An 18,181-nucleotide genomic window follows, 5' to 3' on the forward strand; every position below is an offset into this window, starting at 1 on the left:
GGCATAAAACACCGCCTGTGTTCTAATAGGTCGGCAAGCACGCACAGTATAGACGGCCCGCCTTTGTGCGGACTTTGCATCCGCAGTTTCCACTAAACACGGGTGAAAAAATAAAAATAATAAATTTTAAAGATAAATATTAAATGTTGAATTGTTTTTATTTTTCCGCGTGACGCGCACAGTTTGTCGCACGGCCTACGAGCGCGCCACACGCCGCCATACACATGTGCGGCACACAAGCTGCTGCTGCCAGTCTCGTGGTGTTAGCCACAGTATCTGCTTCGTCAGTGTCCGTAAAAAAGTAAGTGCAGTGTGTGCGGTTACACACGATTCTGTGGTCAAAGTCTTCTAAAAAGAAAGGCCGTAGTGATACTTCAAACCGAATATGAATCGCAAAGTACCGAGTTTGATTGACAAAATAAAAATTCTAGATTTACTTACAGATAGCTTGTCTTTTGTAGAAGCAGGCCGCAGATACAGGAAAAATACGATTCTAGCATTCGTACAATAAAAAATAAAGAATCGTCTATCGTGTCAAGTGGTTAAACTTTATTATCCATGCTTACAGTAAATTATAAATGGTCACATGTGGGAAACAAAAATTGCGCCAATTTAATTTTAGCGCAATCATTGACGCCGTATTAAAAACCGTGTTAAACTTTGTCTTTACTTATTTCACCAAACGCTGTGTCGAGTTGCTGAGTGTGTGTGGCTCGGATCGGCAAGTGTTATATTCCCCAGCCTCTGTTTAAAGGTCGGGAGACCGCTACACATAAACATTTCCGGGACTTGTTTACTACCTCACGGCAAAAGTGGTACAGTATGGTTCACGTAAATATTGGACCACTGGGAATTCCTGGGCAAAGATTAAAAATACGCTAGCCGATTTACTTTACTATTTAATGTTAAAACATTATACCAAAGTAAAAAGATGAACTTGTATAATACAATGAATTACCCAATAATATTACGTCTGTAGGTTTAAGTTGTAACAAAACATTTATATGCAGATGTCCAGTAAAGTACCAATTAAGATTCTGGAGTGGAATTTTAAACACCGGACTACCTGATTTTGCCTTGTACGCAGCGACGCTGCTCAGTCAAGTGACTCATGCTCTGCCTGTGTGCTGCGTGAACACATTCCCTCCCCCACTCCCCCTGGTGTTTCTGCCCGCTCTAATCTCTACCTCTCTCCATGTTCTCGGCTAGCCTCTCCCTACCCAGCGCTTGCCGACAACCAAGCCTATCCAACATCAATCCCCAGCTGAGTCACGCTGGATAATGTCGCTGGATGGTGGGCTTTATCAGGTCCCCTGTCCGATGCTTCATTTGTGAGATAAAGCGACGTTAAGAACTAGTGTTTCAGAAAATATCACTGGGCTGGATTGGACCATAATTTGAAAACCCTACAAGATAGAGGAATAATGTACGGAGATATCTTGTTTAGAATTTTACTGCGGACATTTTCTACGCCTAGGCTTTTTTCTGCCCGATGCTTAGTTTGTTAGTTACAACGCAAAATTATCCTAATCGGCTGTCAACCATTTATTCCATTATTATTATGTATTCATTTCTGACTGGGGGACATGGTTTGACCCGCGATATACCCGATTCTGCGATCAATCGGGGCGCGATATACCGGGAGTTTACTATATGTACAATATGTACATATACAAAACATAAAAGTTAGTTAAATATTTTCTGGGGTGAAATTAACACTATCATCTTGCTTTTTTTTAAAAAAACGTGTCCAATTTTATCTGCTTTGGTTTCTGTACGGTACGGCCTGGTCTGCAGCCGGGCATCAACGGTAGGGCCTGGTCTGCGGCCGGGCATCAACAGTACGGCCCGGTGTTTGTTTATCTGCGTGCGCATCTCTTTCCCCTTGCATTCCAAACCACTCTTCCCCCCTCGAATTCCATACCTGACGTCGCGTCGTTTCCGAGATTTTTTTTAGCCTGTGGCGATTTCGTGCTAACTGAAATTTACAGACGTGCTATTCGAGACTAGGGCAGTAAAATTTACATCGTGCTAACTGAATTCGCATTAATTGAAGACGTGCTATGCGAGGGATTGGTGTACTGTTTTGTCAGGACAAGAACGTATATGCGTATCAAGTATTTGAACATGAAATATTTTAATGAACAAGACCAAAAACGCAAAGAAAGAAATAAGATGAGGAAAACTACCCTCTAAGATTTTTCAGTGTGATAGTGTCCACTTTCCTTCACCATAATATGTATGTTCATAATTTATTTATGATGTTTTTTAACTACTATATTTAAGAAAAGAATTTATTGTGAATATCGCAGAAATTATGTAGGGCTTAAGGTATTTATTGTATTCCAAATATTGAGTACGTCATTTTTATTGCCTTTATTAAAAATAATATATACGTTAACAATGTAACAAAATTGCGATATTTTTGTATTGCTATTGTAATTTCGTTTCTTGTAAACACTATTGTAGACTTTTTCATATTGAAATTAAATTTGCTATAGGGTTGTTTGTATTTTAATTTTACAGTTATAAGATTTTTTATATGTTGTTTACTGTTTACAAACATTTGAAAAATATTTCCTTAAGGCCGGGCTTCAACCAAATTCACTCTGGCCGCGGGATAGGCATTTACATGCAAAACAAATTCCCGCGCGATTTCCACAATTTTTGTAATAACGGCGCCAAACAAAAACCATGTTGTAGATTTTGAAGACCTTATCAGCGCTATAGCTTCAAAAGTTTTAATTTTTTATTTCAAGATGGTGATATGATGTGATATAATATTCAAAGGATCATAGCTTTCAGGCAATTCATTTAATCGCTTAAACAGCTGTACTGAAACCTTGACTGAGTTGAATTCTTTAAAAAAGTCAGCGGGGCTGATACTCTATCTCTAAAAACAAAGTTACAGGATGGTTATTTGTAATGGAAACATTGAGGCCGCGAGGCTCTAGCACGTGGTTCTGGGCGAGGGGTGGCAGGGGGGAGAGGATGACGCGCTAGGTGGCGGAGACAGGCTGCCGTGTTGCCAGCTCCTTCCTGGAAGGTCACCCACCCCTCGCGACTGTGAGCCAGGGAGACGAACACGCCTTGCGCGCGAGGTAGTGACAGTTCTGCATTTACAACTTCAGTGGTTAGTGTTCAACTCTTTACAGGACAGCAAATAAAAACAAAAACTGATAGCATGATGGCATTTATTAAAAACAGTATAAATTGTGCTCTCGCAGTTCGACTTCACAAATTAAATTTGTTCATTATTTTAAATAGCTTTTTCTGTGGTCGTTTTTTCGTTAATAATTTAGGAGGATTTTATGTCACACTGTTATGCACACCGACGCTTCATAGAAACAATCCTGTCTAAACCAAATGTTTATTAAAAATTTTAACTTCACATTTATTGTGACACAGATCTCAAATTCCTGTCTGAATATCTACATATACTTGATAACATTATATTTTAATAACGAGTTTAAAAAATAACATAGAATAGCTTTTGCTATCTTTAGGTTTAGGCTTCTCCTGAAAATGCAAATGTTTCTGAAGACGCACAAACTATTACATTATGATTGTTTGCTTCAAACTTTGATATTATTGGTAGAGCTGAGTAGATAAAAAAAATCTAGCGACACTTAAATTCTGTCAATTATAACTTTTTGTAAGAAATTTTTTTTATGGCGTTGAGGTCCTCGGCTACCGATCATGTTGGGAAGGGATGGGGAAAGGTGTTTGGCGCCAGCGTCTCACCGAGGTCACTCATTCTCTCTTGTGTAGTATTAGTGTTCGGAACGCTCGACTACGTGTGACTTATTCAACGAAGTTTTATCAAGTCTTGGTACGCAGTGTGCGATTATCGGCAGCACAAAATGTTTCAAGAAACGGCCACAATTGTCAAAGCGAAAGAAATCCGCTAAAAAAGAAAATGCTTCTGGCACGTACTGCTAAAAATAAAAAGTATGTACATGTGTTATATATATTATTATACATACATGGATATGAAATATTTATATGTGACCTACTGTAAAACTTTTAAAATAATATTGAAAACTGACTCCTGGAAATTAATTTTTAACATTTGTAAGAGTTGATAAATATATTTGCTCTAAAATCATTTCAATCGAATTTAACGTTTCCTTTTATGCGTAAAAATAAGCCTATAGTTTGAAAATTTATTAATGATACATTACACTGGTGTGCTAGTGACAATGTTAGCCGTAAAATTGCGGATGCATGCGGGACAATTTTGATTTTATATGCAACTATAAATACCATTTTTATTAGGATGCAAGTTTGTGTATATTTTTTTTGTAATATTTACTGTCAATTGCAGTGCTGGCACTAATTGTCAGCGAAAATAGATTATAAAACAGAAACTGAGAAATTAATCCAGAAATATTTCTGTAAAATATGCTTTATGTTATTCCATTTTTAAATTTTACCATGTATAAATTATTTTAGACGTCTATGTAAAACAAAATTTTTATTAAAAATTGTAATTTAATGTAAAAATCAATTTACATTAAAAGTAGTACTAAATTAGAATTTCTGAGTTTCGGTGACGCTTTTGCCCACTCACCGATGGACTGCCATTGTGATTATACACACGTCTTGTATTTACTATAATGTGACTGAAAAACGTCATATAATTAACGTTTATTTTTATTTAATAGTAATGAATAGTATTAAAAATGTATATTATTGTCATGTTATAATTGCATGTCTGACATCTAACAGGTGCTCAAGTTAGTATATTTAGAAGTATTATTTCTGTGACAAAACAACTTATGTAATTAATGTTGATTACATCGCATCACTGCAAGTCACTTTTGGAGAAAGAACTAATATCGTGGAACGAACAAAAATGCTAGCTGATTGTGAGCTAAGGCACAAAATGAGACGTATGTGGTTAAAAGTCAGTAATTTCGACGTTGTTTGTCGCCGGAAAGAATCTATGTCCTGTTCAAATCATGTTAAACAGTTACCTACTTTACACGCCCCCGTTTTCGACACTGGCAATGGAGTACGGTGGTCGCAATGAGCATATTGCCATTCAGAGGTTTCAAGCACAAACCGAATTAGTTGTACAGAAGTGTGTTTTATTTTTGGATCTCTAATACGGATATTTCAGTGCTACCCCTGACGGACTTGTGGTCGAAGAAAATGCGATTGTTGAAATCAAGTGTGTGCCTTCTGCAGTTGACCAAGGGCTCCAAGAAACTGCAATAAGAAAAAGAAAGTTTTTTCTACGTGTGAATGAAACGGAAGTTTAATTCTTAAAAGTTCACACCTTTATTTTTATCAGCTGCAAGGGACTTTAATCATACAGAGCGCGAATACGGTTACTTCAAGGTAATGTCCGTTGTTCGTCAGAATTTACAAGTAGAAAGAGTAGAAAGAGATAAGCTCATGCGGGAAACAGAAATGTTGCCGAAACTGACTAGATTTTATCGTAGGTGTTTTCTGCCTGAGATAGTGGTGCAAAATCAAAGCATAGACAGAGCCATTAGAGAACCAGGCTACATTTTGGAAGCTGAAAGAAGCTTGGCAGAGAAACAGCAATCAATACGTCAAAACTGACCCGGAAAAAGCAAGGGATAAATGAATGTAAATATAATTGAAGTTAGATATTTTTGTTCTTTGAAACTCTGGACGATTGCCATAAAATGTTCTGTTGTGTTCAAATTTGTTCAAACATCGAAAACATTAAGTTAAACGAGAGAAAAAAAATTTCTTTTTGGAAGTAACTGTCCATGAGTTTTATATAAGGTTATAATTTTATCTGAAGTTTATATTTTAATTCTGTGGAGACATACCTTTTAAAATATTGTTTACAATGAATTCCGAAAAACTGATTATAGTTGTTTATTTTGATTATAGTTATTTATTTGTTTTGTATGTTCCAGTAATATACGTGTCTTTTGGTCTCTATGCTGATATAAACTGCGTTTCTACTATCAGTTATATGGTTTTTCTTCTCATTTTTCTATTTTGTATGATATATTATACTGAATGAGTTAATGTCACTATTATTTTGAATTCTTTGTAAAATATGAAATATAAAACATGATTTTCAAACCTAATGTATTTTCGCAGCAACTTAATAAGTGGTCATTCTACGTAATAACTATTTGTAGTACCGGTAAATGTAATAATTAATACACGGTTACCAATAGTTGTACAATCATTAGCATTAAACAATATGGCAGAGGGTAAATACATTTTTTAAAGAAAAGTTAATCTAATATTGTGTTAATTCTGATTTAGACACATTTTTCACAATACCAATTTTTTGAGCATTGTCATTGCCACATCCTCTGATAAGATCCTTCATAAAGATTAACTCATATCGCTGCATTTACTGATCAATAAAGAAAAAAATATTTGTAAAATATAGTACTGCTTTGAAACTTATGGAACCGTATTTATGTTTCACAAATACATAAAACATTTCTTGTAATTATTTTGACACATTCTCAGCTGATATTAATTGCCTGAAAATAATTTTCAAAAATCAATGCAAACAACTTTAATTATTATGTAATTCTTTAGCTGTGAATTTATATGTGGATGAAAATTATTCAAATTCTGGCAGGTTTTATTAAAGTTTTATTATTATGAGATTTTTTTCTTGCAGCAATTGAATATTTAAAAAGTAAATCGGTTTCAGCTAAGAATGCCCTACACTTAACTGAAATTAATAATAAAAACATATAACTACGTTAATGTGTAGTTCTTACTAACTTATAAGGAACTTCTTTATCTTGGAGAGATCTCAGTTTCGCAAAAAAATCGTTTTCAAAGTAAAGTTACATTTCAATGACACACACAAACACACACACACACATACATACATATATATGTAGATATGTATATATATATATGTATATATAATTATTTTTCATGCATTAAGCACAATTTTACTCTACTGAAAATCTCTGTGTGTATTAATAAATGCTGATTTATCATTATTTCCTTGGTAATGGGAAACTGAAAGGAAAAATATATTTTTAATGAGGTTTGGATGGCCAATTCTAGAAAATTGATAAAATGACTAAGTGAATACGAACCTTCGTACAAACTTACCTACTGATTTCTCGTTACGTCTATGTAGGGACTCGGAAATTTCGTGAATTAACCTGGAATCACGATAGAATTAAATTTATTACATGTGCTCAACCCATGTTTGCTTTTCCTTTGGCTGATTTCTTATCCTAGTTGATCAGCACTACCTGTTTTGCTTTTTTTTTTTCTCCTAGTTGGGCATCGCAGAGGGGTAGCCAAATAACTATCGCCCAAAAATGAACTCAGTGGAAAAGTATAAATGTTTTCATACTAGCTTGCGACAAAATGAATGCGCGAAATTTACCTATCTCTATTTATAGGCCTATCCAGGCTGATAATACTGACTGTGATTCGATTCGCCAGTAGTATAGGAATGTATGTCCGGGCACAGGCGCCAGGCGCTGGTGCCGGTGCCGGGTCAATGATCAACCGACCTCTGACGTCACGGCGGCCATCTTGGACTCAAAAATTCCTTAACATCTCTCAAAAATGACTCAAAATTTCCCGTTTTCCAGGGAAAAATTCCCGTCTCGAGGGAAAACTTACCGTTTTTAGATCTTAAAAATACCAGCGGCTAGAAATATCCATATTGAGGGTTAAGCATCCATGTCTACAGCTTCCGATAAGCCTCTGACGTCATAATTGAATATGTCATCATGTAATATGACATAACAGTTGCAATTCCCGTTACGGCAGCCATCTTGAAAATCATTATTTAACATCCGATTTTAATGAAAAAATTAAAAAAATATATAAAAAGTTATAATAAAAAAAAATTAATTTTTTCATTATAATCGGATAATAAATAATGATTTTTAAGATGGCTGCCGTAACGGAAATTGCAACGGTGACGTCATTTTACATAACATATTCAATGATGACGTCAGAGGCATAAGGCCCGTCTACAATAGCAATGTCCTAAACTGTGTCCGAAGGACACTCGTCGCTGATTGGTCCATGTGACCCTCTGACGTCATGCGTCAAGTGGGCGAAGGTCCGTACCTACCTGGTCCGAAGACATTCGTCAATTTGAACTTTTTGCCCCAACCTATGTACTGCGGACACAGAAAAAGAACAGAACACTCACGATATTTTTTGAATTTCCGGTTCCCGTTTGAAATGTGATATGAGTTCATTTTTTTAGCATTTACATTTGCCACTTTGCCTTACTGAATAAATATATAATATTGAACTCCCACAACTTTCATAAGTTCAATCTCAAACTACAACGCATCAAAACAATAAAGAAAAACATTTGGTTTGGCACATTTACTGCGATCTGGTGACAACTTTAGAAATCAATACATTCGGACATCGGACATCGCAATTGTGGACAGGGCAGTTTTCGGTGAGACAATGTGACGTCACTCACATTCGGATAAGGACACGGACCACGCACAGGTTCGGACTATTGTAGACGGGCTCTTATCGGAAGCTGTAGACATGGATGCTTAAGCCTCAATATGGATATTTCTAGCCGCTGGTATTTTTAAGGTCTAAAAACGGTAAATTTTCCTTCAAGACGGGAATTTTTCCATGAAAAACGGGAAATTCTTAGAAATTTTGAGTCGTTTTTGAGGAATGTTGAGTTATTTTGAGGAATTCTTGAGACCAAGATGGCCGCCATGACGTCAGAGGTCGGTCGGTCAGTGACCAGGCACCGGCACCGGCGCCTGGCGCCTGTGCCCGGACATACATTCCTATACTTCTTTTGCCTCTTTTTACTTTTCCGTCCCTGTTTCAGGTAAAAGGTCTAACAGATTTGGTAACCAACCTTGTTTTGTCTAATATGGTCATTTGTCAGTCCGCATTTGCTTGTAGGTCTTGTCCGCACTGGCTTGTAGATCATAAAAGACAAACAATAAAAATTTCCATGTTCACATATTATATAGCTCGTTATTGAACGCTGCATCTGCAAAGTTGACAGCTCGTCAAGCATATTAACTTTACCGTGGTTACAGCCAATATATTACTGAAACACTGTTGATTCTTATACTAGAAAGCTTAGACAGTACTCTGTAATTTTTTTTCAATCAAACTGAAATATTCATGCCCACAAAATTACAGATATTTGTAAATCTGTACATTTGCACGAAAGCAAATCGCTGCAAATGTGGGATTGTATTATTGCCCGGGCATTTATGCTTTGGGTTGTCCCAGTACCTGAATTAGTTAAAGTTATTTGTAAACTTTTCCCTGTATAGCTTTCCAGACTAAATGCGCACATACAAAAGCACAATAAACAATTATGAAGTCAAATTACTAAATATTATTATATTTTCCAAGGGTTCATAAATGTACTCTTGTACAAAAAAGTCGATTTTTAATATTATATTGCAATATTCGTAAGCGCGACAATAAATATCCAGCTTTGTTTCGAAAAACGCAAATCATAAATTCAAAAATAACCATAACAATGTTTTGTAGAAATTTACTATATTTTCTCTTGTAATATTACGAAATATTTCATTTCTTGGCAACCGATCTCTAAAGGAATTTTGTGTAAATGTCCAAAAACATTTTTTTTCTGTGTAAGGAATACGATATTTAATTACAATAAATTATTTTTATACTACTAATTAACAGATTACTTCAGTTTACAAGTTTGCAAGCTAAGAACACATATCCATGAACGATACGGAGTACTTGATTTGCCTATTGTACATGCACTTGGCAATTCTTTTATAAACTTAAGTTTTAATACATCCTTGTATTAGGTCCTCATTTTTTACATTTCGTTATATTGCCAATGTGTAGCAAGTATATGTACATTGTGTTTTATTTCTTACGAAATATTTGTGTCTTGAAATAAAAAAATATATAAAAATAAAAAAATAATATATTTATTTATTTCAAGAAACGCATCTCGACTACTGTAAATTTTTAAATAAAATACAAATTGTTTAATATTATGAAAATAGTCCTGCCCTATAACTCGAATATATATATATATATATATATATATATATATATATATATATATATATATATATATATATATATATATATATATATATATATATATATATATATATATATATATATATATAAAACATAATTCAAACATTTGGTCATAAGTGTAATATTCGCATACATTATGTGGATAAGTTAAAATATTTTAAATAATAAAAAAAAGGTTTGTTCATAAAATTATATGTGTGTGTGTAGGAAAACCCGCCAGAGTGACGGGGCTTATGTTATGGGACGTGTAAGTGCACGTCATCCTTGAATGTGACATGCGATAGATTTCGGTTTAACTGACCATTGGTTGTAGGATTATAATTTTAAAAAAATGTTATCAATGTCGTATTATCTGAATTAATCTCCAAAAAAACCCTGCTCTATACGATGCCCAATAAAGATTCCGGCTGTCCCGGGCTTCTAGTGCTGAAGCTCTGCTGAGTGAGTGTCGCTCGCCTAACGGTCCACCCCTAGCCAGGCACGCGGCTGTTCTCCTCAATGGGACACAGAGTTGGCAACACCGGATGAACACGTGATCCCGCCGGCGCCCCCCTTCCACCCTTCGGCCCACTCGCTGCCGCGGTCATATCTCTGTCTGCGATCTCTCGCTCTCAGCTCCACCCCAGCACTATCTGGTGACCGTGAATCACAACCGCGACCTTGAAGCTTGCCCTTAACCATATTTCCATTTCCATGGCAATAGTTTTGTTAGCTTTTCGGGTAACTCTTCTACATGGATGATAAGATGGTGCGACATCTAAAACATATCACACCACCTTTACATAACTATTAATCTAAGAGGTGTTTTCTTTACATAATATTAAAGCACAATGTTTCCTTGTGGCGTAGGTGATTTAGAATTTCCATTTATCTAGAAAAATGCGCTTTCAGAATGTTTTTTAACACACAGTGTTTCGGAAGGTTTTTGAAGAAAAAAATTGACTACCCGTTTTATTTTTTTGCAGCTGAATTCGGGCACGTGCATGAAATATAATTAATCCGTAGGAAGCGCAATGGTTTAAAGTATTTATTTATTTATTTATTTATTTATTTATTTATTTAAATTTTTGTTACATGCGCACCAACAGTCCAGGGACTTTAGTGGTGGGCACGACGTATACAAAATATACATAAATACATAAAGAAACAAGAAACAAAGGACAAGACATCCATACACACAGACAACACAAGGACAAATACAAATATAATACTTAAAATAATAATTAGTACAAAGTGGTAAGATAGTAAGCAGCAAGACATAAAATTTAATAGAGTACAATAATGTAAACGTGAAAGAGAAAAAATACTGACTATAATTAGTATGAGGATATAAATTACATTAAATACTTTAACATAGCTCTGTACACAATTAATTTGACTTGGTGTTGTGTCTATTATAGTTTTTAACGAGTCTATAAATAAGATCATTCTTGTTATAAATAGTGCATAAACTAGAAAAGAGGCGAGAATTGAATTGGGGGATTCTCAATCCGGTGTTCTCAAGAATATAGCTACATTTAATTTTATAGTTATAAATGTTATGTACAAAAAGATAGTCCAAATGGGCTCTACGGTCTGCTAGAGGAATAAGTTTGGGATGCGGAAAACCTCTATGAATTATTAGTTGAGACAATTTGTTTTGTAAATTTACTAGTTTCTCAATATCAGTCGACCCAATGTCATTCCAGATAGTTGAACAGTATTCTAATTTAGATCGAATTAATGCCAAGTAAAGAGAAATAATTGAATCAGAATTGGTAGCATAATGAGTGATATATTTTATAATAGCAAATGTTCTTTTTGAAATGGAGTTTAAGTAGTCGATTTTTTTATGAAAAAATAATTTTGAATCTAGAAAGACACCAAGGTCTTTTATAATGAAAGTTTTTGAGATTGGGTTACTATTCAGAATGTAATTATAAACTATAGGGTTATATTTCCTAGTAAAGGATATTACCTTAGTTTTACTATCGTTAAGATTGACCAAGTTTAGAAGACACCAATTATTGATTTCATTAATGTCCCTTTGTAGAAGAGCGCAATCATTGACTGTAGATATTATTTTAGAGATTTTCAGATCGTCAGCAAAGAGTACACCAGTTGAGTAATTAAGGACCATGGTAATGTCATTTATAAATATATTGAAGAGGAGAGGTGAGAGAGTGGCACCTTGTGGTACTCCAGAACTAGCATGGTGTAAAGAGGATTTATGGTTATTGACAGATACAAAGAAATATCTATTATTGAGATAGCTAGAAAACCAGTTCAAGTAGTTAGTACAAAAACCAAAGTCTGATAGTTTTTTTAAAAGTAGCGAATGGTTTACTGTATCGAATGCTTTGGCTAGATCAAAATAACAGGCATCTGCCTGACCTCTGTTAGTAACTACATTATGGATTGGGTTAAGAAAAGTAATTAGGTTAGTAGTGGTGGACATTCCAGATCTGAAACCGTGCTGAGTGGCTGATAATTTATTTTGAAGTTGAAAATTTAAAACTTTGTGTATAATTTTTTCAAATATTTTTGCGAAGCCATTAAGTAAAGATATTGGTCTGTAGTTTGACACAATCAATTTAGAGCCATGTTTGTGTATCGGAATGACCTTTGCTATTTTCCATTTGTCAGGGAAAACTTGAGAATGCAAACTGGTGTTAAAGATATGATAAAGAAGAGGAACTAATAAGTACGAACAGCCTTTTAAGATAAAATTAGGGATGCCATCTGGGCCGGTGGATTTGGATGACTTGAGAGCCTTGATGCCCCATAGAATAAGGGATTCGGAAATGTAGCACATAGGAATAGAATCCGAGGACATGTTTGAAGACGTCACGTTATTGGTTGAAGTCTTGTAGACACTGGAAAAATATTGTGCAAAAACATTAGATAAAACATTTGGATCATCACAAATATCATCATTGATTTTTAAAGAATATTGTTCATAGTAACCATCTTTCATTAATTTAACATACTTCCAGAATTTCTTTGGATTATTCTTGATGTTGTTATTAGTAGAGCGGATCCAATTAATTTTATCACGTTTTATATAAGATTTTGCCATTTTGCGAAAATGTGAAAACTGTAAATAATAATAAGGATTGTTGGATCGTTTATAAAGTTTGTGAAAATGTTTTTTTGATTTTAATGCTTGAATTAAGTCATTAGAAAACCATAATGGATATTTGGGTAATTTTTTAGAAATTAGTGGTATAAATATGTTCATATTGTCAGTTATACAATTTGTTAAAACATCCACCTGATGATTAACATTGGTTGATTCATAGAAATGAGACCAGTCGTAATTTTTTATGGAGTTATAAAGACCTAAAAAATTACCATCCTTGTAATTTCTGTAGGGAGGATAAACACTTCTTGAGCTAGAATAAATTTCAATGTTAATGTTTAGAGCTGGATGATACAGATCTTCTTTGGTAAGTATTTCAGAGGCTTGCGTTACTGTACACTGAGGTAGATTTGTTAAGCATAAATCGAGAAGATTTTTGCAAGGTTGGGTGTGATTATATTGGGTCAGACCCAATGTAGACACAAAATTGAGAAGGTAATTGGCTTTGGATTTGACATGTGAATGAGTAATGTTTGAAGAGTGCCGAGTGAGCCAATCAATACCTGGAACATTAAAATCACCAAGAATTAAAATATCTTCTTGAGTGGTAGATAGTTTTTCTTCCAAGTGTTCAAGGTACTCGAGATATTTGTTCGGCGAGATGTCCGGGGCTAGGTAGATAGTTCCGATGATAAAAGTTGTTGCATGAGACGTTTTTACCTTGATCCAGATAGCTTCAATACCGGGAAAGTCGTACATGTAAACAGGTAGCACTGATAAAAATTTGGTTTTGTTAAATGCTGAAAGTACACCACCCCCTCTATTTTTCAGTGTAAGTTGAGGATTTCTATCATTTCTAAAAACTATATACTGGTCTGTGAAATAGTGAGAATTTATGTTATTATCGTTGAGCCAGGTTTCTGTTAAACAAATAATGTCGTAATGAGAGTTTAAAAGGTTTTCCAGAAATTCATTAGACTTAGTTCTTAATCCTCTCACGTTTTGATATGCAATATCATAATTTCTAAGGAACTGCTTCACTGTGGGAAGTAGGATGCTCCTCCAGCATCAAATTAGATGTGGAAGTTGACGCCATTGGATTAGGAGGCATGATGGTCACTGCTGTATTGTCTTGATTGGTAGCATTAGTGTAGACTTGATCGGGATGTAGTTTACCGTAAAACGGGCTAATTAAACAGCCACTTGGCCAAAACACAATATTATTGATTCTACTGAAGTCATTTTCAAGTACTGATATATGAAATGAAGCATAAGTATTATACTTCGTTCGGAGTTTAGTAACTTTGACCTGAGATAAATTGAGTTCATTTGTGATGTAATCCATAATTTCTTGTTCTTTAACTGAGGCTTCAAAACGGGTAACAAACAGGGATTTAGTCTTTTTGTAGGTAGGTTTGGAGACAGTTTTAAGAGTGGATGTATTACGTACAGCGAAACCCCTTATTTACGTTACCGTTATTTACGTTTTCCCGTTATTTGCACTATATTCTTCAGGTCCCGTTTGGTTCCCATATAGTCCAATACAATACTTTCCCGCGAATTACGTCTCAAAAATCGAATCAATCCCGCTATTTACGTCACGTAACAACCATAAACAACCAGAAAATACCGTGGAGCTAGTAGGCAATGAACATTTTAAATAGCAAAATATACATATTTTATAACATGAAAAGTTGCTTTTATTTCTAAACATGTAATAATTTAAGCCTAGGCGTGTAAAAGTACGAGTAATTATAGCAGGAGACAATCTAAAATGCACGAGGGAAAAACGTAAACTCATGAATGTACAAACATGGCTGCTTGTAAGTTCTGATACTGTATTTATGTCACAACTTAGCCGAAATACTGGTACGAGACATAAACTTCACAAGATAAAATGAGCGGTGTCTTGGTAACTGTTTTATACGTCTTTTATAATTTGGGAAGTATTGTACAGTTGACGCCATATTTTTTAAACTAACCATTTATTTCTGGGGATCGTAAATAATTAATTATTGGTATCAAGACATCATGATAAACGTAAACTTGAACATGTCACGGCAGCGAGAAAACTGGTGCGTATACCAATAAACTGGTATTAGAACTGGATAAAATTGGTACACGGGAGGTGGAGCTTATATTTTTTTCCGCTAAGCTCGCATCTATTGGTTGGCGGCTGATGGCGTCATGAGTCTGGGCGGAGCATAGAGTGCGCATGCGCCGCCGCGTCGTTACAGCAGCTGACCGAGTACAATGACCTTTCTCCGCGTTTGGCGCGCTATTGACGGTAAATATTCATCAATTTGCGGCCTTTTCTTAAAATTTTTTTTACTGTGAGCAATGTGTATGTAGCCCGTATTTGTTATAAACCCTGCCGGTTGCAACTGTATTTATAATTTGGAGAGGCAAATAATCTCCTTGAACAGCCTAAAAAGCAAGCAGAAGAAAATTTCAAATTTATTTTTTAGGAAGTAATCAGAAAAACATTTTGGCTTTCATTCTTTTTTTATTTTTGTCAAATGTGGTAAATTAATAATTGATTAAATACTAAAGTAAAATTTGTTGTTAGTGTGTTTGTACCTGCATTGTAGTATGTGCTATTAAACAAAAGGAAAAAAATTCTAAATAAGGTAAACTGTACTCCTTTTTATACTTTTCCCTTTATTTACACTTTCCCGCTTTTTACACTTTTTTACTTTGTCCCCATGAAAAGTGCAAATAAGGGGTTTTGCTGTATTCCTACTTGGGGTGGAGATTTCTTACGTTCTTGATCATGGGTACCAACTGGGTTTTCATTATGTCTTGACTTATGCTGTTTTTGTACCAACGTGAAACCTTCAGAGTCGACTCGCTGGTTGTTATTGTTGGAGTTCCTGACCGTGCGCGTTTCTTGCTGACCAGAAAGTAGGTCACTGCACGTGGAGCTGTTGCTGGGTATACTCACTGCACCATTAACATCGATCACCTTATTATTGGGCGCTCTTTTGGTCACTTGGCTGTAAGATAAGTCTGAATTTTGCTTTATGTATAAGCTTTTTTTGATCTCTTTTAACTCTTGTTTGATTAAAGAGTATTCTTCTCTTGAGTCCATTAACAAGGATTTAAGCACCGCATTTTCACTCTTAAGCTCATCAAACTTAACACAGAGAGATTTTACCATATTAAATAGATCATCCATGTTGGTGTCTTGAAGTTTCAGAGTAAATGAAGGTGAATTAGAATTTTTATTCAGGCTGTCGACCGTATTATTTGACGATTTTTTCGTAGGCGACCTGAACATGGCTAAATTAGTATTATTAATACAGTTCACAAATACACCATCTTGTAAGGGTAAGGGAAACCCCTTAAAGTCTTGCTGATCTAATAGAGACAAATCAATATTGATAGTTATCACACTTTGAACATCAATAATTACAAGAACCGACTGCGCGCACAAGACACGTCTGTCCGGCTTGAACTTGAAGATTTGAAAAGATTTATTGAAATAGTGTGAGAGAACGAGCGAGTTGAGTGAGAAGATGTGCGGGAGGGGCGTTAGTTCTCAGCCACATGTCCGCAGTTACGGACAAAAAAATAATCCATTCCGCCTCCCCATGGCGAAGGATGAGTGAAAGAGAAACCTGCTAAACCTTCCCCTCCTCCGGGCACGATAGAACCGTATCGGCTGTGTGTTAGAGGGAGAGCGAGATACAATTTCGAGGTTTTGTTAGTTACCGCTAGATGGCAGGCTGCAGAGCGACCACCAGCAACACCCTTCCCGTATGAAGGCCATCTCGCCACTGACGAGCTGGAACTAAGCTCCTGACCTCCCTACATAGTAACGGTCACCCACATAGGCATCTAGACTCTTTAGTGGTCATATGATACAAAATTCATTGTTTTCGGGCCTGTGACCGTTTTTTACCGTGCACCAATCGCCTTAAGAGGGACTTTTTTTTTCCTTTTTGTTATATCTTTACTGATTTGACTGAACATTTTTGTCTTTTTTAAAATTTAATTTTAGTTCTTATATCATGCAAGCCCTCTAGTATGTAATGTTTTCAAGGCTTGATAATTCTGTGCTAAGGTTATTGAATGCAAGTTTATGATCCATAAGTAGGGATGGGCCAGTTGAATTCAAAACATTTGGGATTTGAGGAAAAAGATTCTAAGAAAAATATAGGAATTAACCTAGTAAATTAAAAAATTCAACACTGGCTTATTTATGTGTATCTTTGAAATATTCTAATACCATTCTCCAAAATATTATTCTTTTAATGTTATGTATTAAGTAAATTAAATACTTATCATGCACTCATCTGTTAAACTTAGTTCATGGAATGAATATAAATTTATAGCTGGCCATATTTAGGGACCCAAAAATATGGTGAAGTGCGAAATTTGCGGAAAACATAAAAATTCTGTTGTTTGTAAAGTTTTTTCCAAAATTTCTCAACTTTTTTTTAAATAAACAACGTTAGGTGCGGAACAGAGTTGTTTATGCGAGTTGATCAACGCCATTTCTGAAACCGTCACACGGAAAGTCATAGATCTTTAACACAGGAACAAATTTCAATGACAAAGTATTTCAGTATATCTTGAATGTATTATTTTTTTACTACAAAGCCCATCAATTTTATTTATGAATGTGACAAACGCGATAAGTTGCCCTTTTTGTTGTGTTTGTATGTCTTCATATCGTTGGTTATTTGGGGGAAGGGGGGGAGGATAAAAGATGGCTTTGTTTACAGGAAAAGCTGCAATGCATTTTATGTTCATACTTAGTTTTATGTATGTTTCTTTCATTACTTAACGCGACACTAAAATTTTATTTTTCAAATAGAGGTAATTGTGGTTCCCCCGTAAACGTTTTAACAAATTTGAGAAATAATACTGTATTAACCTATCTTCTCATTTGTTTACACTAATGTTTTATAAATCTTATAGGTTCGACCAAGAAATGAAACTCAAAACTGTTTTTTTATTTTGTAAAAACAATCAGTAATTCTTAAGAAAAGCCTTGTTTCAGTGGGGAGAAACCTTGAAAAGATTTTTTCTTAATTTCCTGTAATACTTCAAGTAGTTTTATCATTTTATCAAATGGTTAAGTTAGGTATAAAT

General features: G+C 35.0%; 1 protein-coding gene across 1 annotated transcript in view; it reads left to right on the forward strand.

The window, feature by feature from the left end:
• Window positions 1-18,181, forward strand: part of LOC134529564 (tubulin-specific chaperone D) — an 83,988-nt gene that overhangs the window by 44,412 nt on the left and 21,395 nt on the right. The window lies entirely within an intron of this gene.

This window comes from Bacillus rossius, chromosome 2 (genome assembly GCF_032445375.1).
Source record: "Bacillus rossius redtenbacheri isolate Brsri chromosome 2, Brsri_v3, whole genome shotgun sequence".
Classification (NCBI taxonomy): Eukaryota; Metazoa; Arthropoda; class Insecta; order Phasmatodea; family Bacillidae; genus Bacillus; species Bacillus rossius.